The sequence below is a fragment of the Aedes albopictus genome, chromosome 1, assembly GCF_035046485.1.
Source record: "Aedes albopictus strain Foshan chromosome 1, AalbF5, whole genome shotgun sequence".
Taxonomy (NCBI): Eukaryota; Metazoa; Arthropoda; class Insecta; order Diptera; family Culicidae; genus Aedes; species Aedes albopictus.
The window spans coordinates 146,482,999-146,510,070 of record NC_085136.1 but is presented as its reverse complement, the minus strand read 5'-3'; the positions used below and the strand labels follow the sequence as shown (position 1 = coordinate 146,510,070).

The following is a 27,072-nucleotide window of genomic DNA, read 5'->3' as shown; positions in this document are numbered from 1 at the left end:
TATGTGCCATAGTAATGGTTTTCATGAAAGGTTGCCATCATTTTAATGAAATCAACTGTTGGCAATAATTCATTGATCTTGCTCATACTCTTCATGAGCCAAACCCCATTGCAAAAATCCATGTAGGTTGGCATGAATCAAATGAAGATTTTTTCCTGAGTGTACAGAAGACATTTTGGAGAAAAATCATGCAGAATTGTACAAATTCTTGCAAAAATATAATATGTTCTAAGAGAAGCTGTTGTGGATACCTCGGGATAAATTCTTTTAAAAATCCCACGAAAATGTTTATTTGGGCAAAATGCAGGAACAATTCCACAAAGAACTCGGTGAGCAATATCGGAAAAATCTTTGGAAGGAACTCTGGAAATAAATTTTGCATGGTCTCCGTGAAAACACCAGGAGAAATCGGTCGGAATTTATGCATCCTGGAAGATTCACAAGGAACAATCCCGGAAAATTATGTTCGAATCTTGAGAAAATGCTGGTATGAATCCGCATCTGCGGGGAATACCGAGAAAAAAGGTGTAAAAAATGCGGAAGGAATCTTGTGAAAAATGCTTTGACACAATCGAAGAGATGTTTCTAAACAAGATCTAGAAAGAAACTCCGCGGGATTTCTGAAATTCCTGGTAATGAAGTTTACAGACGGATCATACTTTCCAGATTCATCCACGTCCACATGAAATTTTCACCTTCTTATCTATCATAGAAGATATTTCTTCTAGATCTAGGAGCCCTCTTCTTGTTCCTCGAGCACGATTTTCCTTTCAGATTTATTTTGGTTTTCGAATAATCACGTCTTCACGAATCCACAAGCTCCCAGTAAGAACCTTTAGTATCGCAAGAAAAATATTTAGTTTTTCAGTTCTGAATACAAATAAGTAGTAAAAGCTCATGGTCGAAAGACCAACAATGTGGAAAACTCTGTAGACTCTACTTCTGGGTAGATCTACAAGTGAAGTTCGCTACTTTTTATATATTCGACCAAATTCTGTTTTTTATCAGTGCATTTTGCTGAGTACTCTAGGTGTTCCCCTGTAACATTCCATGGGGATTCCTTGTTTTCCAGGTTTTTCAGGTAGAAGACACCATGACTAGGTCCGAGCAGTTACCTCTTAGGGCCAGAACCCATTCTTGGGCCTTTTGCTGCGTCTCATTGGGAAACGCGAAAATTTGATGTCAAAAACAAATTAATCTCATTAAGATGGCCTATTAAACCTTCATGTGGTAGTGTTCCTTCAAAACAGTTTAAAAATATTCCATGCACTATTCATTAAGATATAGAGTATTTAAGTTTTGTTCAAGACACGGTCAAGTTTTACTAAAAGTTCTATAACTATCAGATCTTATTAGATCTCGCTCAAAATTTTACCGAATATATTAATGGTGTTTTAATATATGATTGGTCAATATGTCAGCGCTTTTGTTTGACGTATAAAAAGTTATGAACATTTGTGAAAAATGATTTTGAAGGAAATAAAAACGCTGTACATATAATATGACTGTATGTTAGTCTAGTGACTGGTCGCATGAAGCTGATTGGAAAACTTCAAGATTATTTCGGTCGCTTCTGTGAAGAACTAAACAAGACTCGCAACACCTATTATGTACATGTTGGGCAATTTTGAACACCATAATTAAGTTCGTCCTCGACAAAGGACTATTAGAATCCTTTTTAACTATAGAGAACAAATTCTAGTACGTATACTGTACTGGACTGAATCCAGGAATTAGACTTTTCGCAGGTGTTCCTAAAAGTTGAGTCGATCAAAAGCTGTATTTTGCAACAATTTCTCTCAAGAATTTTCAAAATTTTTGCAGTAACACACAGTAGGTATATCCTTTGAGCAATTTATTTTGCAAATCGTTCACTAAACCGTGTAGAATTTTGTGATGGAATCTCCGGAAATACCATAGCAAAGTTCTACGGGAAAATATCGTTTTTTTTTTAATCTCTAGAGCAGTTCTTCATAGAATCCTTGGATAAGGTTTTCATTGAATTTATAAAGGACTGCATTGCAGAATCAGCTATCAAGATTTATTCTGGAGGAATTCCCAACGATCTCTGGAAGAATTCCTGAAGGAAACTGTGTTAGAATTCTGGTGATATTTGGCAGAAAGCGCCTTGTGGAGTATATATCACCACAACTTAGGACTTCACCAAGACCCCAAAGGAAGCATGACAATGAAAAACTTGTATTTGCCGCGGAGCGGACCTGGTGTGATGGTTAGAACACTTGACTATCACGCCGAGAACCTGGGATCGAGTCCCACTCCCGACAAACTCGCAAAATGCGAGTTCTTCCTTCGGAAGTGTAGCAAAGCGTGAGTCGCGAGATGATCTAGCCTAGGGCTAAAAATCTCGTTAATACAGATAAAAAAATGTTCATTGCCGAACACACTTAGTACTTTGGAAACTTCCATCTTTCACCAGAAATGTACTGAACATCACATAAATAGATCTAATCAAGTATTGGGGTTTCCTTAGAGTCCATGTATATTTTGATATATCATACTGTGAACTGATCCAAATTGTATTATATTTTACAACTCCAAAATTTAAGTATGTACCATAAAAAAATAACTTTAGTCAGAACGATACAAGTTGTAATACTCACTCAACACAATGTAAAAAAGCCCTATCTGCTTCTTGTAAACAAACATGTTTCTGCCTCTGAATTTGTAATTTGTAATTTATTTATTTAGAAAACGGCAGCCTGTTAGTTATTACAACTTTTGCTCAGGTCCCTATGTTCGTCAACCCCCGCACAGCAACACCTTTAACGGATAGCTTGAAGAATGTTCTTTATGATAAAGGTATTGGGTTCATTTTGAAACTCCATACAATTTGTATGGGATGAAAAATTGGTAAAAAATTCAATCCTCATTTACTCGAAAGTTGGGTATGTCACTTACACCCCTTCAAATGTTACACAATTTGTTGTGAAAAAAAACATAATAGATACGTTGTCCTTAATTTGGTTTCAATTAATGGTTAGATCCCGAGCGACACTGCATGCGTTTGCACAAATTTGAACCTAATTAAACCCAATTGAAAATTCACGTCGATTTTATCAGGCCACTGAATGTTAATATCCCGAAATGCATCACTCAATATTCCTCACATCTTTTAATCACACAATCTTCAAATAATCCACGTGCCGTTTATGTTTCTGGCCGAAAACAAAAGCATTCAGACCGTAACCGCTGCGCTGCTGCTGGCTGCGACTGCGTCGACGACGACGACGACGCCGCCTCAAGAAAACACACCACAAATAGTCACCACCGCAACGCAACTCACACTGGGTATCGCACTACCAGCTCCACCACGACGAGAGCGAATCCGAGGAAAAATGGATTTCCAGAAAACAACGGAGCCTCACGGCGCGATCTTCTCGAAGCGAAGCACTTTTGATAGAAAGCAGAAGCCGCGAAACGAAAAAATATGACGACGATGGTCCGAACCGTACTAAACGAACGCCAAAACACGATTGATTCGCCGGTTGGTGCACGGTCACTGCCACGCGATGCTGCTACGGCTACCTGTTTCTCCGCCGCGACGTCGGCGGCGGCTGTGGTGCTGCAGGCGTCGCAGCGTGCATCGAGCCGCCGCCGCATGGATGGCTGATGAAGAAGCGTGCTTCGGGCGGAGAGGATTTTTCTCTCGCAAAAGAAGACGCGCCGCGCCGCCGCGCCGATGCAACATGCAACATGCAGCGCAACGTCGATGCCGTCGGTCACGAAGAAAACCATTCCGACGCGGGCGGCGGCGTCGAAAATTGCAATCCGGTATCGGTATCCGGAAGATGGCTATGGCCCACGGTCGTCGTTGCGACCGATCAGGTGCCCGACGCTGCAGCGCCGCCGGCAGGCACGGTGATCTTAGGGGAAGACGGGGTAAGAAGGCCCGCCGGGGTAAGACGGACCACATGCAGTTTACCATGAAAATGCCATTTTCTATAAACTTTCATCTAGTACTCTGTTCAAGTAAAAAATATTTGTCATTTTGAGCCATTTTGTGCAATGTTTATATTGAGATTTTCAAAACAAATACACAAAACAAAGATTTTGCTCCATGATGATGTATTTGATCTAATTTTGTCCCATATAACCTTAAGGGTTTTGATTCGGGAGAACGTTTTCAAACCAAAAAAGTAACCCGTTCATAACTTACCAGGAATGTTAACAAAACATAAGAGGAACGGGATTGAGATTGAAAACAAAAATCCTTATAAACTAGTCTTATAAGTAAAATCTGTCCAAGCGGGGTAAAAGCGACCACCTTGAACGGGGTAATACGACCACCCCCCAGATCATAGAATAATATGGCTGCACCCAATTTACCGAAATTTGTTTGTTGAAAATATGCCATTTCACATAAATAAACTCATATTTGCGTTGTTTGCGCTGTACGTAACCAGAAACAACATTTTCGTGATGTAAATTTGAGTATCCAAATTTACGATTCCCGAATAAAAATAATAAATGGTAACCCCCGGACAATTATGTTAACCAATTTTCCATGTGAGGGACTTAAGGGAGTCATATCTTATTTCAACGTATAGAATTCAAACATTTCTAATCACTATTATTAAAAAAAAATAGTGATGGTTCTTCTTACCCCGCTGGTGGGCCGTCTTACCCCGTCGTCAAAAAAAAGAAGTGCTTTTTAATCACATTTTCAAATGGCTCAAAATTATAAAAGATTCAACAGCACGAATCGAAAAATAATTTTCTTGCATGCCCACCACTTTGAAAAATGATATGCAGTGTTGAAACTAGTGTAATTCATTGTCAGTGTTATGTTATGATTTTTTTGGCTTAGGGTGGCCGTCTTACCCCGTCTTCCCCTACCGTCGATCGACCCTTGGGCTGCTAAACGGTGAGTCGATAAGGAGAGCGTCCAACATAGCTCTGGTCCTCACAAGTGCCTACCTCATACTTCCACGGGTCAAGCGATGACAAAGACCACCCGGTATGTAAGACTTGTGTGCTTAGCTGATAGTGCAGCCTGGGCACTGTTGTCTTTCTGACTTCAGCTCGATTGAGGAGGTACGACTTCAGCGTCTGTTCACCAAGGATGTGCGGCTTAAACAGCGTCTGTTATGGTATCCAGCGGCTGTGTAAAAAATGCTGCATCACGCCCAGTTAGATCCAAGGTGGTAGCCCCATCAGCGTGGTCGTATCAGTGTTAGTTTGGACGCTAAACAGAACTGGCGAATGATAACGGCCCGCGATGCGTAAACTTTGCCCTTTGCAGCCTCCTGTGGTATGGTAGTCCGAAGAACTTTCTTCCCCCGCAAAGATAGAGAAAGAAGTACTAGCAGGAAGAACAAGAACGCGGCAGAGGTGTACCGCGCTAAGAACACGCGGAAGTTCTACGAGAGGCTGAACCTGCATGTGTCGAGACAATCACCACGTTGCAAGCAAAGAAGATGGCGTGGAAGGTAACAGATCCAAGAGTACGTGTGTAGGACGAAAGATTTCCAGTCCCTAAGCACCAAGAGAATGAGGAGGAGTTGACCGCTGCAAAAACAACAAATCCGCTGGAGCAGATCAACTGCCAAGCGAGCTTCTAAAATACGGTAGAGAAGCACTGGTGGAAGCACTACACTGGGACATTACCAAGATTTGGGAGGAGGAAGTATTACCGTAGGAATAGATGGAAGGTATTGTGTGTTTTAGTCGTAGGCCATTTTAGTTATACTGCCTCAATATATTATTATACCGTCGATCGACCCTTGGGCTGCAAAACGGTGAGTCGATAAGGAGAGCGTCCAATATAGCTCTGGTCCTCACAAGTTCCTACCTCATGCTTCCACGGGTCAAGCGATGACAAAGACCGCCAGCTTAGAGTTGTGTGCTTAGCTGGTAGTGCAGCCTGGGCACTGTTGTCCTTCTGACTTCAGCTAGATTGAGGAGGTACGATCCGAGTGTCTGTTCACCAAGGAGGTGCGGCTCAAACAGCGTCTGTTCTGGCATCCAGCGGCTGAGTAAGAAACGCTGCACCACGCCCAGCTAGATCCAAGGTGGTAGCCCCATCAGCGTGGTCGTCCCAGTGTTGGTTGGGACGTTAAACAGAACTGGCACGGTGGCCCTCCGGCGAGACAGGAGTGTTGGCGTAGGCCCAATAAGCCACCCGTAAAAATCCCCTTTGCGAATAACATAGGAGAAAATACGACTCGATACAATCGGCAAAGACCCATGCGACGAAATAAGGACTACGATTGAAAACTTGGAACATGCAATTGCAAGTCACTAGGTTTCGCAGGATGTGACAGGATAATCTACGACGAAGTACATCCCCGCAACTTCGACATCGTGGCGTTGTAGGAACTTTGTTGGACTGGACAGAAAGTGTAGAAAAGCGGGCATCGAGCGGCTACCTTCTACCAAAGCTGTGGCACCACCAATGAACTGGGAACTGGATTTATAGTGTTGGGCAAGATGCGACAACGTGTGATCGGGTGGCAGCCGATCAACGCAAGGATGTGCATGTTGAGAGTTAAGGGCCGTTTCTTCAACTACAGCATCATCAACGTCCACTGCCCACACGAAGGGAGACCCGATGACGAGAAAGAAGCGTTCTACGCGCAGTTAGAGCAAACATACGATGGTTGCTCGCCGCGTGACGTGAAAATCGTTGTCGGCGACATGAACGCGCAGGTAGGAAGGGAGGAAATGTACAGACCGGTAATCGGGTGAAACAGCCTGCACGTTGTATCGAATGATAACGGCCAGCGATGCATAAACTTTGCAGCCTCCCGTGGTATGGTAGTCCGAAGCACCTTCTTCCCCCGCAAAGATATCCACAAAGCCACCTGGAGATCACCCGACCATCAAACAGAAAACCAAATCGACCACGTTCTAATCGACGGTAAATTCTTCTCAGATATAGCCAACGTCCGCACATACCGCAGTGCGTATATAGATTCGGATCACTACTTAGTCGCTGTATGCATGCGCTCAAAACTTTCGACAGTTATCACCACGCGTCGAAGTCGAACGCCGCGGCTGAAGATCGAGCAACTTCGTAACGTAGAAGTGGCTCAAGACTACGCGCAGCAGTTAGCAGTGGCCCTACCAACAGAAGAGCAGCTTGGCGCAGCTACACTTGAAGATGGCTGGAGGGACATCCGATCCGCCATAGGTAGTACCTCCGCTACAGCACTAGGCTTCGCGACTCCGAATCACAGAAACGACTGGTACGACGGCGAATGTGAACAGTTGAAAAACGAGAAGAATGCAGCGTGGGCGAGAATGCTGCAACACCGTACGAGAGCGAATGAGGCACGCTACAAAGAGACGCGGAACAGGCAGAACTCAGTCTTCCGGATGAAGAAGCGCAAGCAGGAAGAACGAGATCGCGAAGCGAGGGAAGAGCTGTACCGCGCTAAGGATACACGAATGTTCTACGAGAAGCTGAACCGATCGCGCAGAGGCTTTGTGCCACAAGCCGACATGTGCCGAGATAATCACGGGAATATTCTCACGAGCGAGCGTGAGGTGGTCGAGAGGTGGCGGCAGCATTACGATGAGCACCACAATGGCGACGTTGCGACGAAAGACTTCCGGCCCCTGACGTTCAAGAGATTGAGGAGGAGGCTGGCCGGTTGAAAAACAACAAAGCCGCTGGAGCAGATCAACTACCAAGCGAGCTTCTAAAATACGGTGGAGAAGCACTGGTGAGAGCACTACACTGGGTCATTACCAAGATTTGGGAGGAGGAAGTATTACCGGAGGAATGGATGGAAGGTATCGTGTGTCCCATCTACAAAAAGGGCGACAAGTTGGATTGCGGGAACTACCGCGCGATCACACTACTGAGTGCTGCCTACAAGATACTCTCTCAAATTTTATGCCGCCGTCTATCACCGATTGCAAGAGAGTTCGTGGGGCAACATCAGCCTGGATTTATGGGTGAACGCGCTACAACGGACCAGATGTTCGCCATCCGCCAGGTGTTGCGGAAATGCCGCGAATACAACGTACCCACACATCACTTGTTCATCGATTTCAAATCGGCGTATGATACAATCGATCGAGAACAGCTATGGCAGATTATGCACGAATACGGATTCCCGGATAAACTGATACGATTGATCAAGGCGACGATGGATCGAGTGATGTGCGTAGTTCGAATATCAGGGACACTCTCGAGTCACTACGAATCTCGCAGAGGGTTACGGCAAGGTGATGGTCTTTCGTGCTTGCTGTTCAACATTGCTTTAGAGGGTGTAATTAGAAGAGCGGGGATAAACATGAGTGGAACGATTTTCACGAAGTCCGTTCAGCTGCTTGGTTGCGCTGATGATATTGATATTATTGCTCGTAAATTTGAGACGATGGCGGAAAAGTACATACATCCGACTGAAGAAAGAAACCAGGCGAATCGGATTTGTCATTAATGTGTCGAAGACAAAGTACATGATGACAAAGGGTTCCAGGGAGGAATCACTGCGGCCGTCACCCCTAATTTCTATCGAAGGTGATGAAATCGAGGTGGTTGAAGAATTCGTGTGCTATGGGCTCTTTGGTGGCCGCCGACAACGACACCGGCAGAGAAATTCGAAGACCCATTGTGGCAGGAAATTGAGCTTACTTTAGACTCCGCAGAACTCTACGATCGAGCCGTCACACGAAATAAACTATCTACAAAACGCTGATAAGACCGGTCTATGGGCACGAAGCATGGACTCTACGTGCAGAGGACCAATGCGGCATTGGAGTTTTCGAACGGAAGGTGATGCGTAACATCTACAGCGGAGAGCAAATGGAAGACGGAACTTGGAGAAGGCGAATGAACCACGAACTGCATCAGTTGCTGAAAGAACCAACCATCGTCCACACCGCGAAAATTGGGAAGCTACGGTGGGCGGGTCACATCATCAGGATATCGGATAGCAACCGGACTAAAATGGTTCTCGAGAGTCATTTGTCCGGTTCAAGAAGACGGGGTGCACAGCGAGTTAGGTGGGTCGATGAAGTGGAGGACGAATTGCGGACCCTTCGCAGATGCGGAACTGGAAGCGGATGCGGAACTGGAGACACATAGCCATGGACCGAGTAGAATGTAGACGACTCCTACGTACACCAGAGGACACTCAGGTCAGGCATTAGTCTGACCGGTAAGTAAGGTAAGTAAGCATCGAAATTTGGAATGACGTTTACGTCACTTGGCAAAATACCGGCAGCATAGCCTCGAGTAGAGCGTGGTGTAGTAGTGGTTACCCCACTCGACCGCCCAGGTGTTGAAGTCACCACCGATGACCATGGGACTCAAGCCCTCTGGAGCGCTTGATAAAGAATCTAACGAATAGACGAGAACTGGTCTATCGGCCACCTGGGAGGAATATAACTGCAGTAAAATACCATGTTGATTTTCTGGACCGGAAAACGACCAGTTGTACATACACAACGCCGCTAGTTTGGCCTTATCCGCCCTCTCTTTCGTTCCCGTTATCGGGAGGAATACGGTAAGGATCCGATAGTAGAGCGTTGTCTGTACTTGACTCCGAGACTAACTTCCACAGCAACTATTGTGCGGCTTCACAGTGGTTCAGGTTTTGGTGTGTAACCTGCATTATCGTCGATTTGTTCGACCTGAGCGCGTGCCTGGACATTTGCCACCCTTTCTCTTAGGGTTGGTCTCTTGGTTTCCCTGCCCGTTTTGCAACCCGCGTGGCAGCTTTTCGTCTTTGACTTTTCGCCCGCCTCGGCCGGACGCTTCTTGGGCCGCGTCTCCTCGGCAGGTTTTGGCCATGCAGCTTGAGCCGTAGGGCGGTTTGACCTCTCCGCTACGGCTCCGGCGAGCTGCAGGATTTCTTGCTGCATCGTCGCGTTGCCAGCAAAAAGGAAGCTGTCCGTTTGGGTGGACCGCTTTTCCCTGCTTGTGTCAGCCGTACTCCGTTCTTCGACCAGGAGATCGTAGTCCTTCTTGGCCAGAGTTAGCAATTTGCGGATCTTCATCAGACCCTGTTTCAGGTCCTTGCTGATGTTAGTCCGACCGCTCGTGAAGCCGATCAACTCGTACAGCTGTTCGGAAACTACCAACATCTTTGCTAGTCCACTCCTGTTGCGGTTCAGCGCCCGCGTAACGTCTGCGCCGGTCATCTACGCTTCTTCGGCGGTGCTGCGTCACCTTGTGATCCTCCTGTTGAACCTCTTGCCATCTGCTCGTTGGCAGCATCTCGTAGTGACGATCTAGCCGGCCTCCCTGCTCGATCGGGCTCAACGCCGTTCCCTGTGCCTATCCACTCTCGATCACATTGTTGTCCATGGATTTCGTACTCCTATCTATTGGGTCCCCCTTAGAGCCGCTATCCCTGTTGGTTATCTATTCAAGTAGGGAAGCCACCCGATGGTCAACACAGGTTCTAATGGAGACTGAGCTCAGAGCCGGATCAGCACCAACCAGGAGTGTTAATCTAAACCTACTTCCAACTTTCACCCAGTAAGTTGCCTAAGCTGAAAGGGCACAGGTCAGGAACGTACTTTAAGGCCACGTCACGGTTTTATGGGACGGAAGACAGCGCCGACATTAGCCCATCAGCCGTTTCAAGTCAGTGTCACCCGACCTTATAGAATGCCGTCGCTGCCACCTCACTTGTGTATAGTTACTTAAGCGTGTACCATCTTAGTTCCCAATTAAAAAAACATGACCAGTATACCATACTGGAGTCGTTCCTGATGTGCCCGAAGCACTCCTAGTTGCTTCCGGATGTGTGGAATTTCTCAAGAGGCCTAGCAGACCCCACTACTGTGCCCCCGTCATGCCTAGGCTTACTCCACTTAATCAATCCGTATGCCCCGACTGCCTTGTTCAGCCCTGCTGGGAGCTAGATCTGCGTGCCGACAGTGCCTTTCCACAGACGGATTGATGAAGAAGCTGTCCGGTCTTCGGCTCGGAGATCATAGTCTATCTTCAGCAGACCTTATCTGATCAACTCAATGAACTGCTCGGCAATTAAGGAGTGTATCGGAAAGTAGTTGAAAATGTTCAGGATGCTCTATCTCGAAGCTGGGTTGGTCTTTTCATTTCGGTTCTTCTATAAAATTTTCACAAAATAGTTAAATTTAGAACAGCTTGGAAAAATTTGAGAAATATTTAGTATAATCGAAAATATGGTTAAATAAATACACCTCACAAAATAAAAATCTGCACAAAATGCAATTTTGGTAAGATTTCAAAAGTCAGTAGCGAATAAAATTTGTACGATAAAAAATCTAGAAAATATTGATTCTTGTTAACAGTTATGTACACATAACATATCATTCAACACTGGCTTGCAAAATTCAAATTTTCGATAGAAAAATCTCCTATATCTACAAAATGGTCCACTCCAAAAAACGTCTATTTTTTGGTCAAACTTTAAAGTTCTGTTTTTAATATCTTGAAAGGTCATAAAATTCAATTTTTCGCTCTAACTTACTCATCCATAAATAAAAAACATATTCTATTTAAAAAAAAATGCGAATTTTTCATTTTATGTATTTTTTATTTGCATAAACATGATTTGGAGGAGCTTAGAAAAAAGGGGTTCCTCAAAAATGGCCATTTTTCATTTTTAAGAAATGCGCTTAAATGCAGTGGAGATTTTTCTTGAAAAAAAATATTTGCCTATATCATGAGGATTCTGGAGCTTATTATATTTGCACAAAAAAGTTAACAATTTTCAAACATTATCAAACTTTTTTCGCAATTTCAATTTTTTAGAAGGTGTGCAAAAATTTAGAAACATGCGTTCAGTAATCTAGGTGAAAAACCCAGTTAAAAGAGCATTTTTAGAAAATCATAAAAGCCATTTCTTTTTTCAAGGATTTATACAGTATCTTCAAAAATAAAATTACTTAAAAGTTGTATTAAACTATTTTTGAGGCTATTGTAAACATTTTCAACTACTTTACGATACACTCCTTACTAACATTTTTGGTAGCTCATTCTTATGGGGCCGTTCATAAACCACGTAGACTTTTGGGGAGTCTGGCCAAAGTCTACGCTCCTTACAAATTTCAAAATTTTTGTAGGGACAAAAATCTACGAGGGGTGAGAGGGGGGGGGTCTGAGATGACCAAATTTTGGTCTACGTGGTTTATGAACAGCCCCTATTGCGGTTCAGCACCCGCGTGAGGTCTACGCCGGTTGGTCTAAATGGGTACATATATTGAAAATCTTTTTCAGTGGACACATGAAATTTACAATGTGTGTGGAAGTACAATGCAGGTTTTGAAGAAGAAAATTACCTCGGATAGTAGAGGCAGCAGAATCAATTCAAAACATCAACATTCGCATGAATCCTGTTACTTAATTATTCCAGTTTAGAGTAAAATAATTGAGAATAATCAAAATGCATCACGGATTAATTACAATCAAACCGGAACATATCTAAATGCTACATTTGAATTCAGGCAAGCATTTTAATGACCGCATCGATTAAATTTGTATAAATACGCAACCGAACCCGCCGCGTGGGGGTGCTCTTTTGTTTAACGCGGAAATCGCCCATCATCATCATCGGATCATAACCAAGTGGCTAAACACTTGGTTGGATAGATTGCACACACGGCGCGGTGCGGCGCAGTGGCCTAGAGAAAGGCAGAAAAAATGCGTATGCAACTAACAGCGAATGCAGTTTTTTCTGAGCCTGGTTCATTATTTTTTCGCTGATATCCAATGACTGCTAATATGATTTATCGAGCGTTGGAGTCAGTTGGCTTGAAATTAGTGCTCCGGAAGATCGCAATCAGGAAAATGCTGCTGGTCGCTGTGAAGTCTTCTTCCCCCATGCGGTGAGAAAGATGGTTTGTTGGTCATGCATTGAAGAGCATCCACATTATGTGGGCAGAAGTGGATCTCGCCGAGAGCGTACGATATTTGCATATCTGTATGATGCTTTTCACACCTTTGTCGCAGTTGCATAAGTCGTTCGGAAAAGGGTCATTCAGATAAGGAAGCTTTGCTTACATTGGAGTTGGGTAATTATCAGTTGAAAACATCAATCATTTGCGGTGTCTTTTCTGATTTGGAAAACTGTACATCACGCGCGGCCCGCGTGCCGAGACCACGGGCGTAGCCAACCTACGAATCAATACATAGATTTAATTTATTATTTATCGCTCAACATACTTTTTAGCACTATTGTCCACTAGGGATCTACGTGAGCGTTTATAATTTACTGCTACACATTCATTTTCATTTATTTAGTTCACATCAAATTCATGATAATACTGAATCAACAATTTGCCGCCATAATACTCGATTTGCAGCTGCAGCTCTCCATCCTCGGTCACGCCCAACACTCGCCAGATCACGCTCCACCTGGTCCGCCCATCGTGCTCTCTGCGCTCCACGCCTTCTTGTACCAACCGGATGGTTAGCAAACACCAACTTTGCAGGGTTGTTGTCCGGCATTCTTGCCACATGCCCTGCCCACCGTATCCTTCCAGCTTTGGCCACTTTCTGGATACTGTGTTCGCCGTAAAGTGCAGCGAGCTCGTGGTTCATCCTTCTCCGCCACACACCGTTCTCCTGCACACCGCCGAAGATCGTCCTTAGCACCCGTCGCTCGAAAACTCCGAGTGCTTGCAGGTCCTCCTCGAGCATCGTCCATGTCTCGTGTCCGTAGAGAACCACCGGTCTTATTAACGTCTTGTACATGGTACATTTGGTGCGGGGGTGAATCTTTTTTGACCGCAGTTTCTTCTGGAGCCCATAGTAGGCACGACTTCCACTGATGATGCGCCTTCGTATTTCACGGCTCACGTTATTGTCAGCCGTTAGCAAGGAACCGAGGTAGACGAATTCATCTACCACCTCGAAAGTATCCCCGTCTATCGTAACATTGCTGCCAAGGCTTGTCCTGTCTCGCTCAGTCCCACCTACCAGCATGTACTTTGTCTTAGCCGCATTCACCACCAGTCCGACCTTTGCTGCTTCACATTTCAGGCGGGTGTACTGTTCTGCCACCGTTCCAAATGTTCTGGCAATAATATCCATGTCATCCGCAAAACAGACAAATTGGCTGGATTTCGTGAAGATCGTACCCCGGCTGTTGAGCCCGGCTCGTCGCATAACACCTTCCAGGGCGATGTTGAATAGTAGGCAGGAAAGTCCATCACCTTGTCGTAGTCCCCGTCGAGATTCAAATAAACTGGATAGCTCACCCGAAATCCTTACGCTGTTCTGCACACCGTCCATCGTTGCTCTTATCAGTCTAGTCAGCTTCCCGGGAAAGCTGTTCTCGTCCATAATTTTCCATAGCTCTGTGCGGTCGATACTGTCGTATGCCGCTTTGAAGTCGATGAACAGGTGATGCGTTGGGACCTGGTATTCACGGCATTTCTGGAGAATTTGCCGTACGGTGAAGATCTGGTCCGTTGTCGACCAGCCGTCGATGAAACCGGCTTGGTAACTTCCCACGAACTCATTTACTTTAGGTGAAAGACGACGGAAGATGATCTGGGATAGCACTTTGTAGGCGGCATTCAAAACGGTGATCGCTCGAAAGTTCTCACACATTAACTTGTCGCCTTTCTTGTGGATGGGACAGATTATCCCTTCCTTCCACTCCTCCGGTAGCTGTTCGGTTTCCCAGATCTTGACTACTAACTGGTGCAGACAGGTGGCCAACTTTTCCGGGCCCATCTTGATGAGTTCTGCTGCAATACCGTCCTTACCAGCCGCTTTGTTGTTTTTGAGCTGGTGGATGGCATCCTTAACTTCCCTCAGCGTGGGAGTTGGTTCGTTCCCGTCCTCTGCTGCACCAACATAGTCATTTCCTCCGCTGCCTTGGTCCTCCGTGCCTACATTCTCTTCGCCATTCAGGTGCTCGTCGAAGTGCTGCTTCCACCTTTCGATCACCTAACGTTTGTCCGTCAGGAGGCTCCCTTCCTTATCCCTGCATATTTCGGCTTGCGGCACGTAGCCTTTGCGGGATGTGTTGAGCTTCTGGTAGAACTTGCGTGTTTCCTGTGAACGGCACAGCAGTTCCATTTCCTCGCACTCCGCTTCTTCCAGGCGGCGCTTTTTCTCCCGGAAGAGACGGGTCTGCTGCTTCCGCTTCTGTCTGTATCGCTCCACATTCTGTCGGGTTCCATGCTGCAGCATTGCCGCCCGCGCTGCATCCTTCTCCTCCAGTACCGCTCTGCACTCCTCGTCGAACCAATCGTTTCGTCGACTCAGTTCTACGTACCCGATAGTGCTCTCGGCTGCGTTGTTGATGGCTGCTTTGACTGTACTCCAGCAGTCCTCTAGAGGGGCCACATCGAGCACAACCTCGTCCGGCAACGCTGCCTCGAGATTTTGCGCGTATGCGGTGGCGACATCCGGTTGCTTCAGTCGCTCTAGATCGTACCGGGGCGGCCGCCGGTAATGTACATTGTTAATAACGGAGAGTTTTGGGCGCAGTTTAACCATCACCAGGTAGTGATCGGAGTCGATATTAGCGCCACGATAGGTCCTGACATCGATAATGTCGGAGAAGTGCCGTCCATCAATCAGAACGTGGTCGATTTGCGATTCCGTTTGTTGTGGTGATCTCCAGGTGTAACGATACGGGAGGCTGTGCTGGAAGAAGGTGCTACGAATGGCCATGTTCTTGGAGGCGGCGAAATCGATGAGGCGTAGGCCATTTTCGTTCGTCAGCTGGTGGGCGCTGAACTTTCCAATCGTCGGTCTGAATTCCTCCTCCTGGCCTACCTGAGCGTTTAGATCCCCTATGATGATCTTGACGTCGTGGTTTGGGCAGCGGTCGTACTCGCGTTCGAGCTGCGCGTAAAATGCGTCTTTGTCATCATCAGTGCTTCCGGAGTGAGGGCTGTACACGTTTATTATGCTAATGTTGAAGAATCGGCCCTTGATCCTCAACCTGCACATTCTTTCGTCGATCGGCCACCAACCGATCACGCGTCTCTGCATGTCGCCCATCACTATAAAAGCTGTTCCCAGCTCACGTGTGTTGCCGCAACTCTGGTAGATGGTATGATTACCTCTAAACGTTCGCACCATAGATCCTGTCCAACACACCTCCTGCAGCGCTACGATTCCGAACCTGCGGTCTTTCAGTACATCGGCGAGTATGCGGGTGCTCCCGATGAAGTTGGGAGATCTGCAGTTCCACGTTCCGAGCTTCCAATCGCAAGTCTCTTTTCGTCGCTGTGGTCGTCGCCATTGGTATCGGTTCGCATTCTTCTCTTGTTGATTTTCCGGTGCTAGTCTTTTTTACGGCTGACTCGCAGGGCCTGACACCAACCCACTAACCCAGGGAGCTGGGCTTACCTTCCCGGAAGCTACGGGTTCTGCATTGGCATTTCCTCCAACTACAGTGCTAAATAGCTAGGCTCGAGCGCCAGTCTTCGCCTACACTTACACTTTGAATAGCGCCTGAATGTATTCTATTCTACTATATGAATTGGTTGCTTTTCGTGCCGCTTTCACATTTATGTTCCATCCATGGTAGAATGATGTTGATGAGTGGTTGTTGTTCGTTTTCCAGTCCGATGAGTTGCCATTCGCCGATATACAATCTAAGTTTCTCGGTCTATCAGAACCATGGACCTAGAAGAGGATTGGCTTTAACAAATAGACATTCCGGAAATTTTCCATTTTCACAAATGCCTTATTAGAACCCATGCTCCGAATTTCTCCACCATCACGCTCAAGAACTCGACAATCAAATTCATCCAACCGATCAATCCAATCACGCGTCCATAATTGGTTAAGGTCAGCTCGCCAGCAATGGACTATTTTCCGCTAACAAAGCGTGAGTGCATTATCTAACACCCAGCCAGAGCCAGCGCACGAGGAGCGCCAATCATGACGCCTCTGATTACTGGCGTCCGTCCGTCGGTCGCGGATGTTTTCTGACATTGAAAGGAAAACCCAAGTTCGTTCGAAAATCAATCAAAGTATTACACCGCAGTTCATCGCACCGATGCGAAACCATACCGCCACCGTCGTCGTGCTCCGTGGACCTCCATAGTAAGATGTGTAGGTACACAGACTTTTCCCTTTCAACAAGCATCGCATCGGTTTCTTTTCGATCATGTAAGCTGGCAGCATCCTCGACGGAGGAGCCCCGGTCATTAACTGCCTGCAAGGCGGTGGTCCGATGGTGGCAAGGGGGACCGATGCTCGCAATTTTTTTTCTTCAGGTCGGCAATTGATAACCAGCGAAATGAAGAGCAGGATAGACGGTGGAAGTATGGAGGTAGGGTGCGTGTACCAATTATGGCAGTACATAAGGAAAGCTATTAATTCTAAAATAACGAGAAGACCAACGAATGTCATCAATAAGTCAAAAGACAGGTTAGTTTCCATACTTTACAGGAAAAATATAGAAAAGGAGCCAAAACTACCGTAAAATGGGGTGTTAAGAACTCATGGGGTGTTAAGGGATTCATCTTCACACACTACTTTAAAAAATTTCCTTACCGTATAAACATTGATTAACTTATTCTAAATTCGCTTCAAATGTGTGTTGGAAATAAAGGCATACTATAAGGATTAATACACATTAAAATATGTGTTCAACTGGACACTAGACATCAAAAATAGAACGGCATTGCTTTTTCTCAACTTCGATATCTTTGAAACATTCATTTGTGAGGTCAGAAATATTATTAGGAAAAATATGTGAGTAATCGTAAGGTGTTCTACAACTCATTTCTAACGAAACCAGGGTAATATATTTGATGTAACTAAGGTGGTTTTCGAACACCGACATTTTTCGTGCAAAAAGACTAGTTTCATAAACTGATGGGGTGTTAGGGGATGGAATTTCTCATACAACTTTTTTATTTGTATCATGAAGTTTTGAGGCGATTGATTCATTGTATAGCAGTTATTATTCTGAATGTCGTATTACGGATTTCATTTTGGGTCATAGACATCCGAACAGTTGCTAAGATGATAAATTCAACTAATCTATATATATAAAAATGAGTTTGAAGTTCCTTTGAGGCAACAAAACTCAAGAATGGGTGGACCGATCGGCATGACTCTTGCATGGTTCGATTCCTATTCGTGGTGGCTGTGTTTATATGTACAAAAAGTTACGAAAATCCACTAGAAAAGTAAAAAAAATGATAAAGAACGGATTTCTCATGAGCCGGGAACAAATTCAGCGTTATCAAAATTAAATCAATCTAGAGTGCGTTGCTGCGATGACCTCAACAGTTGTCAAACCACCACAGCTTGGCAAGACAAAGTTTGCCGGGACAGCTAGTACAATATAGATCTTAAGAAACAAGTGTTAGATTGATACATCTAATTAAAAAATTGGTCAAATATTTATTACTCAATGCCGCAGTAGTTCCCTCTTTACAGAAGTTTATGTTCTTTTGGTGTTTTGTTATGTTTAGCGAAGGCGTATTCTTCAAAATAGTTTTTCCGTCCGTTTTCGTATTTAAATATTATAAATGATTGGCGCTAATATGTGAAAGCTTTTTGAAAATGTGGAATATGCTCACTTGTTCCATATATTATGTAAACCAGACTGCCACTAACTCTTGCAAAAGAAAGTATTTATGAAGATGACTCATGGCTGCTAAAATATCTTAGAATCTAAAATAAGACCTATCGACGATGCTCCAGAGTAGAAATATCAGCATCGAATACACAGTTTACACCCTGAGCCATCTAATGATGCTTGTATATAAAACATTTCAATATAAATGAGTTTTTAAGGCTCAAGCATCCGTCATCATTTTTCGGAAATAGAAAAGCAGTTTTTTCTCTGTAAATCAAAACAATGACCACGAAAATGTATTCACTGTATTCTATTCCTCATGTGGAACACAGTGAATCCATTTTCGTTGCAAAAATGTTTGATTCGAACGAAAAAACTGCTTTTAAATGTTTGATGATGACGATGATTTCAATGACGAATGGTTCAACGTTAAGTGAACAAAAAACTGTAAATACACATCCTTAGTTCACAACCTGTTGGTCAGTCTGAACTGTTCAATTTGGTTACTCTAAATAGTAACTGTGAATAATGTGTTTGTTAAAAATTGAAGCCTCTCAGGTACAATTGACGGTATTTTTTCAGATTTCGAGACTTTAATAAGAAAACTCATATACAGAGGTAAATGACAATGAAATTGTCCCTGCAGCTTCAGGACTATATATGATTATCTTGTTCAGTGATGTTCAAGAAATATTACAGTCACTGTTTACAGTTAATCAATTTTATATCTCTTTGAAATATAAGAACTTTTACATTTATCCCCTAAAGTTCCTTAACACCCCATTTTCATATTTTCGAAAAAATCGCACATTTTGGTAAATATCTTCAATGTCTCCAAAATATCGTTAAATTTTGTAATCTATATGCGTAGCAGGCAGCAAGACAATGATTGGACTGCTTTTTCTGAAAGTTTTAAGACGTAGAGCCTATAAATTAATGGGGAGGAAAAATTTTTCCGTCCCTTAACACCCCATTTTACGGTACTTTTAGTATTGATTACAGCGTGTGCCAATGATAAGAACCCTGTACCAGTTATGGTTACATTTTTTAACTTCGGTTCCTTTTCTCACTATTTGCATGCATACCTTATGGCATGGGGTTAGCCATAACTGGTACACTATAGCGAAAAAAGGTGCGAGGAAGCCGAAATTTTAAGGAAAATGATTTATTTCTACCATTATTTGAGGGAAATATGAAGTTTAAATGAGTGCGACTGTGAACGTGATACAAACAGATACGTTTCAGTTAAAAGAAAATCGAACAATCTGGCTTCGACTACCAACATCCGTCAATTTTCTTTAAGAATGAAATAATTTCTTGCGGAATTGTATAAGACTTCCTATGGATCAGCGAAAAGAAACTATGGATAAGCAATTTCTGTTGGCTACAAAATTCAAAACGACAAGTAGAAGCGTTCAACACAACAACTACTCTTTGTTCATGTGTCTTGAATGGCAAAGGCATACACGTTTTTGGAGGAAACCGAATGCTACGTACGTGATGAATTCTGAGGTTATCTGTTAGTATCGTGGACTTCGTACCTAATTCGCGTATTTCGAAAACATCACAGTATAGAGCTGCCGTGAAGCCAGTACTACTCTTTCCTCGACACACTAAACACATTCCCAAGGTCACCAAACCCTTCGTCTCTCCGGAACAACCAAGAAGACATTGCTTCAGAGAGGGGCTAGTGCATATCGCACCCTCAAGGTAGAGGAAAAGAGCTCAATAATAGCATATTTTGATATTGAAATCAAAATGTGATATTGGTTTGATTGATATAAGAGATAAAAGATCTGAAAATAATATCTAAAATTTACTCCAGGAACATCATCATCAGATCATAATTAGATCTTGTAAGATCTAGCCAATAGCAGCAAGCTATTCGTTTGATCTTGTAATATCAAATTTTGATATTGTTCAGATGTTCCAGGAACATTTTTCAGATATTATTTTCAGATCTTTTATCTCTTATATCAATCATACCAATATCACGTTTTGATCGTCAGTATTTCACCTCTACCCGGGCTGTGTAGCCTGCAGTAACGAACATCGTTGACTCACTTTGGGAGTCCACTAAGGAAGCATGCTGGCGCTTGGCCAGTTTCCCGTGGTACTCACCACTCTTTTTTTTTCTCGGGAGGCGGGTAGGGTCAACCAACACGTCCGCGCCCAACTGTTCTGCAAGCATCAACAAATGATACTTGCATGCAACGCGATAGGTAAAGGCTGGGTATGCTGCACAATTCAGATCCCATTGTGATCCACTAGCCTCTGCCCAGCAACTCCTATCCCTACCTCCTCGCGGTACCGGCCGGAAACTTTGAGCAACCTTAGGGAAGATCAGGTAACCAACCCCGGTGGAAACTTTGGTCGTAGGCTGACAGGGAAGGGGGGGGGGAGTTTGCTTCGGTAAACCTGAGCGTCTGTTCGCCAGGAGGAGCGACTCACAACAGCGTCTGATCCCCATGTTAGGTGCGGCTGATCTACGTCCGAGTGCCAGGGAAGGACTCTAAGCTCAACTGTGCACTATGGTCCTCCGGAAAGTAGGGGGTTGGTGTCAGGCCTTACGAGCCAGCCGTAAAAAACCATTGTAACGGAAAACCAGCAACAGAATATTACGAACCGAGACCAACGGCAACGACCCCAGCGAACAAAAAGGACTTGCGATTGGAAACTCGGTATGTGGAACTGCCGATCTATCAACTTCATTGGGAGCACCCGCATACTCGCCGATCTACTGAAGGACCGCGGGCTCGGCATCGTAGCGCTGCAGGAGGTGTGTTGGACAGGATCCATGGTGCGAACGTTTAGAGGTAATCATACCATCTACCAGAGCTGCGGCAACACACGCGAGCTGGGAACAGCTTTCATCGTGATGGGTGATATGCAGAGGCGCGTGATCGGTTGGTGGCCGATCGACGAAAGAATGTGCAGGTTGAAGATCAAGGGTCGATTCTTCAACTTCAGCATAATAAACGTGCACAGTAGAGTGGGACACCGAAAGACATTTTACTCCTGTACACTTTTTGAGTTCCTTTTTGGTCCCACATCAACTGTGCAAAATTTCAGCTCGATCGGAGAAACTATATTTTAGCGCCAGCCATTTAAAGTTTTCATACGATTTATTATGGGGAAAATCACTTTTTCAAAGAAAAATCGCCACAGGTTGCCCCTTAACCCCTAAAAATAAATCGATGAATGATTTCTGTTGGAAATTTTACGAGGAACTAACTCTCTGAAGACCGCAAAGCGATCTAAGGCATGTGGAAAAAGTTATTAACTGAAAACCGAATGGCATGCTAATGCTGTTTAACATGTAAGGAATAACAATAAATAATAAAATCTCGTCATTTTACCGATCGGGAGAGGCTTAATAACTTTTTCCACGAACGTCGCATCGGTTTGCGGTCTTCGGAGGTCTGATTCCTCGTGAAGTTTTCTACAGAAATCATTCATCGACTTATTTTTAGGGATCTAGGGGTGACTCCTAGCGATTTTTCTTTGCAGATGTAAAATTTCCCCATAGTAAATCATATGAAAAACTAAGAATGGCGGGCGCTAAAATATAGTTTTTCCGATCGATATGAAATTTTGCACAGTTGATTTGGGACCAAAGAGGAACTCAAAAAGTATACAGGAGTTAGAGTTTTTTCATTTTTTGTATTTTCTCATATAAACCGTGTACCAGGCTAGTGCACAGCCCACACTTCGGAAGTACTGATGATGACAAGGACGCATTTTACGCGCAGCTCGAACGCGAGTACGATCGTTGCCCAAGCCACGACGTCAAGATCATCATAGGTGATTTGAACGCTCAGGTAGGCCAGGAGGAGGAATTCAGACCGACGATTGATAAGTTTAGTGCCCACCAGCAGACGAACGAAAGCGGCCTACGACTCGTTGATTTCGCCGCCTCCAAAAATATGGCCATACGTAGCGCCTTTTTCCAACACAGCCTCCCTTATCGTTACACCTGGAGATCAGCACAGCAGACGGAATCTCAAATCGACCACGTTCTGATTGACGGACGGCACTTCTCCGACATTATCGATGTCAGGACCTATCGTGGCGCCAACATCGACTCCAACCACTATCTGGTGATGGTCAAACTGCGCCCAAAACTCTCCGTCATCAACAATGTACGATACCGGCGACCGCCACGGTACAACCTAGAGCGACTGAAGCAACCGGATGTCGCCTCAGCATACGCGCAGAATCTCGAGGCCGCGTTGCCAGACGAGGGCAAGCTCGAAGAGGCCCCTCTAGAGGACTGCTGGAGTATAGTGAAAGCAGCCATCAACGACGCAGCCGGGAGCACCATCGGGAACGTGGAACGGAATCGACGGGACGAATGGTTCGATGAAGAGTGCAGAACGGTTTTGGAGGAGAAGAATGCAGCGAGGGCGGTAATGCTGCAGCAAGGGACTCGACAGAACGTGCAACGTTATAAACAGAAGCGGAAATAGCAGACCCCTCCTCTATCGGAAGAAAAAGCGCCGCCTGGAAGAAGCGGAGTGTGAAGAAATGGAACTGCTGTGCCGTTCCCAAGAAACACGGAAGTTCTATCAGAAGCTCAACACATCCCGCAACCGCTTCGTGCCGCGAGCCGAAATATGCAGGGATAAAGACGGAGGCCTCTTGACGGACGGACGTGAGGTGATCGAAAGGTGGAAGCAGCACTTCGATCAGCACCTGAATGGCGTGTAGAACGTAGGCACGGGAGACCAGAAATGCCGTGAATACCAAGTCCCAACGCATCACCTATTCATCGACTTCAAAGCGGCATACGATAGTATCAACCGCGCAGAGCTATGGAGGATCATGGACGAAAACGGCTTTCCTGGGAAGCTGACTAGACTGATTACAGCATCGATGGACGGTGTGCAAAACTGCGTAAGGGTTTCGGGTGAACTATCTAGTTCATTCGAATCTCGCCGGGGACTGCGACAAGGTGATGGACTCTCATGCCTACTCTTCAACATCGCTCTGGAAGGTGTGATGCGACGAGCCGGGCTCAACAGCCGGGGAACGATTTTCACAAAATCCGGACAATTTGTGTGCTTTGCGGACGACATGGACATTATTGCCAGAACATTTGGAACGGTGGCAGAGCTGTACACCCGCCTGAAACGCGAAGCAGCAAAGGTCGGACTGGTGGTGAATGCCTCAAAAACAAAGTACATGCTGGTAGGCGGAACCGAAAACGACCGGATCCGTCTGGGTAGTAATGTTACGATAGACGGGGATCCTTTGAGGTGGTGGAGGAATTCGTCTACCTCGGATCCTTACTGACGGCTGACAACAACGTGAGCCGTGAAATTCGGAGGCGCATCATCAGCGGAAGCCGGGCCTACTACGGGCTCCAGAAGAAACTGCGGTCGAAAAAGATTCACCCACGCACCAAATGCGCCATGTACAAAACGCTAATAAGACCGGTAATCCTCTACGGGCACGAGACATGGACGATGCTCGAGGAGGACCTGCAAGCACTCGGAGGTTTCAAGCGACACGTGCTAAGGACGATCTTCGGCGGCGTGCAGAAGAACGGTGTGTGGCGGAGAAGGATGAACCACGAGCTCGCTGCACTCTATGGTGAACCCAACATCCTGAAAGTGGCTAAAGCTGGACGGATACGGCAGGGCATGTTGCAAGAATGCTGGACAACAACCCTGTAAAGTTGATGTTTGCTAACCATCCGGTTGGTACAAGAAGGCATGGGGCTCAGAGAGCACGATGGGCGGACCAGGTGGAGCGTGATCTGGCGAGCGCTGGGCGTTACCGACGTTGGAGAGCTGCAGCTGCAAATCGAGTATTATGGCGGCAAATTATTGATTCAGTGTTATCATGAATTTGATGTTGAACTAAATAAATGAAATGAAAATGGGTCTTCCCCTTAATTCATCCTGTGGTTGCTGATAGCCTAACAACGGTCGTAACCGCCTGTTTTCTTCCTTCCAGGACGGGCCAGCCTTTTCAGGCCTACCTTTCCCAGCTTTCCGGGACGCCTGGCTGAAGTCCGACTTGCCGGCATTACTGGCGACCTTCGGGGTTACAGCTCCTCACCTGACGGCTGCCTCACCCGCTTCTGCGAGTGCTTATCACAAGCAGTCGCATCCGCCACACGTTTTGGACTTCCAGCGAAAGCGAAGGCCTCAGTCTGGGTAGACTTCGTAATCTTTACTTTTGCCGATTCCACCACTGCTGCAAATTTTATGATCTTGCCAAGCTGCTGCTCTTCTCTCTTTTGGTTGATGGCCCTCATCAACTACGCTCCGTCCAATATCTTCATCGGCAGGCTAGCCGGGGAATGGATCGGAGCTCCCACGCTGCGCAGCTTCCCGCTTCTCCTCACTTCTCCTTAACGGGGATCTAGCCAACCCACATCTTGCGAAGAGGTTAACCTTACCACTACCACTAGCTCCGGTTTGATTATTTAGACTTAGACTTCATAGTTAATCCCACGAGTGGCACGGGTAAGGAGGTAACGGGTAAGTAGTCATATTCTTAGCCGGCGACTACGCGGCTGCGTATATCTCTTTATTTTTGTTCTAAACCAACGAGAGATAATCTGCTCAACGGACACCCGGACATAAGGTCCAGGTAGTTGTCCAGGTGTGGCGACATTCTCATGGTCGCCAAAACATTCGTCTTTCCGGAACCACTAAGAAGGCATTGCTTTAGAGAGAGGCTTGTGCACTAGCTATTCTCCGAGTCCACTCCTTTGTAGCTCCAAGACAATGTGGGCCATTCTGGCCAAGCTCGTCTTTACACATCCTCTGAACAAGATTATCAGGAGTCGCGTTCCCCCACCACATGTGACAAGTACAGGGGATACTCAAAATAACTGGGACAGGTAAAATTTTGACTTTTCAAAAAATATGCAACTCGCTGTAACTTTTCGAAAAGGGCATCAAATATTCTCAAATTTTTACTGTAAGTTCATCAACTAGTTGTGTATCAGTGGACAAACTTTGGAAAAGATCGAGCCATTCTACACGAAGTTATAAAGGTTCTAGAAAAAGATATAATTATCCGATAGCCAACTTCGAGCTGTTATATCTCCGGATTCAATGAACCGAATGCAATGAAATTTTGATCATTTATGACTTATATAATGAGCTATTAAAAACATTTGACTAAACTTAAAATTTTTTACACGAAAGAAAATTATTACGATTGGATTATTTTTCTAATATAACACCAATTATTTCAAAACTTCATCGTCGTTTCAAAATTCGAGATAGTAATTATAGTTCATTAAAATTCCCTCTAATTGACTTGAATATATTTATGTTTTAAAGGAAAGCAACCAAACAGCCGGCATTTAATTAAAAAAGTAATGGGATGCATATGAAAAATAGATAAATTTACTAATAAAACAAAGAATAAATGAAATCGCCTTAACTTTTTTTCTTATTAATAATTTCAAATTATGTAAACTGTTTTTCAAAGTTCATTATATTAGTCATAAATGATCAAAATTTCATTGCATTCGGTTCATTGAATCCGGAGATATAACAGCTCAAAGTTGGCTATCAGATAATTATACCTTTTTCTAGAATCTTTATAACTTCGTGTAGAATGGCTCGATCTTTTCCAAATTTTGTCCACTAATACACAACTAGTTGATGAACTTACAGTAAAAATTTGAGAATATTTGATGCCCTTTTCGAAAAGTTACAGCGAGTTGAACATTTCTCGAAAAGTGAAAATTTTACCTGTCCCAGTTATTTTGAGTATCCCCTGTATGGTACAAGACGTTTCCGGAGGCGTTTCAGAAGGATTTAGATGGATTTTAGGAGGCTTAAAGCTCAAGCATCCGTCATCATTTTTCGGAAATAGAAAAGCACTACTAAGCTTGTAGTTGCACTAGTGTTTGGCTACATATACCATTACTTAATTGATTGGTGGCTTGCAATAGTAGCTGCTGACTTCATCTGAGATTATTCCTTCTTTTTGAAATTGGTTGTTCTTTCTAGTTGGTTTGTTGGAGAGCTCTTTGGCGGCCGAACTGCTTAACTTTATATAAGAGATTGTTCCTTCTTATCATCAAAGGCTGTTTTTTCTAGTTACACTATTATCAAACATGGTTAGAAGGAAAAAGATGACTGACTCTGCATCCTCCCAAGAAATTTTGAAGGGAATTTGGTCACAAGGATAAAATCATGTGTCTGACATCCGAAAACCTCCACTAAGGCATTTAACAACTTGATTTACACAAAAGTTATCACATTCATATTATTTGAAGTAGAACTATTTTTAAAAACCTATTCGTGTTATCGTACAATAGAATATGTCGTTTATCATGTCCTTCTAACCACCTTTGTTGTTATGTAGTATATTGGCGGGCAAACGGCTTATTCTATAAAAGACTCCTTCTTCTTATAATATGCAGTTCTTTCAAACTAAGTTGGATATATAACGAAGGCACACTTTCAATTTACATGAGCACAAACTGTAACAAGTAAAAGCCTAAACTGTTCTAAACTGTAATAGTAGCGGAGTAGTTTGGCGAATATACAGTTGATCTTTCCATGCTTTCCATGCTTTTTTGCTTTTTCTAAAAATGCGCTGTTTTGTTTCCGATTGGTCCAAACAA

At 44.5% G+C, this 27,072-nt stretch overlaps 1 protein-coding gene across 6 annotated transcripts in view; it reads right to left on the bottom strand.

Moving 5' to 3' along the window:
• The window catches only part of LOC109421864 (putative uncharacterized protein DDB_G0282133), a 539,561-nt gene that overhangs the window by 414,004 nt on the left and 98,485 nt on the right, over window positions 1-27,072 (bottom strand). For 2 of the 6 annotated variants that reach the window (XM_062845560.1, XM_062845558.1), the window contains exon 1: window positions 3,305-3,476. The exons of 1 other annotated variant lie outside the window; for it this stretch is intronic. The gene's annotated coding sequence lies outside the window, so the exon portion shown is untranslated. Of the gene's footprint in view, window positions 1-3,128; window positions 3,477-27,072 lie in introns of those variants that run through there. 3 more of the 6 variants (XM_062845556.1, XM_062845557.1, XM_062845559.1) reach the window with 3 other exon arrangements.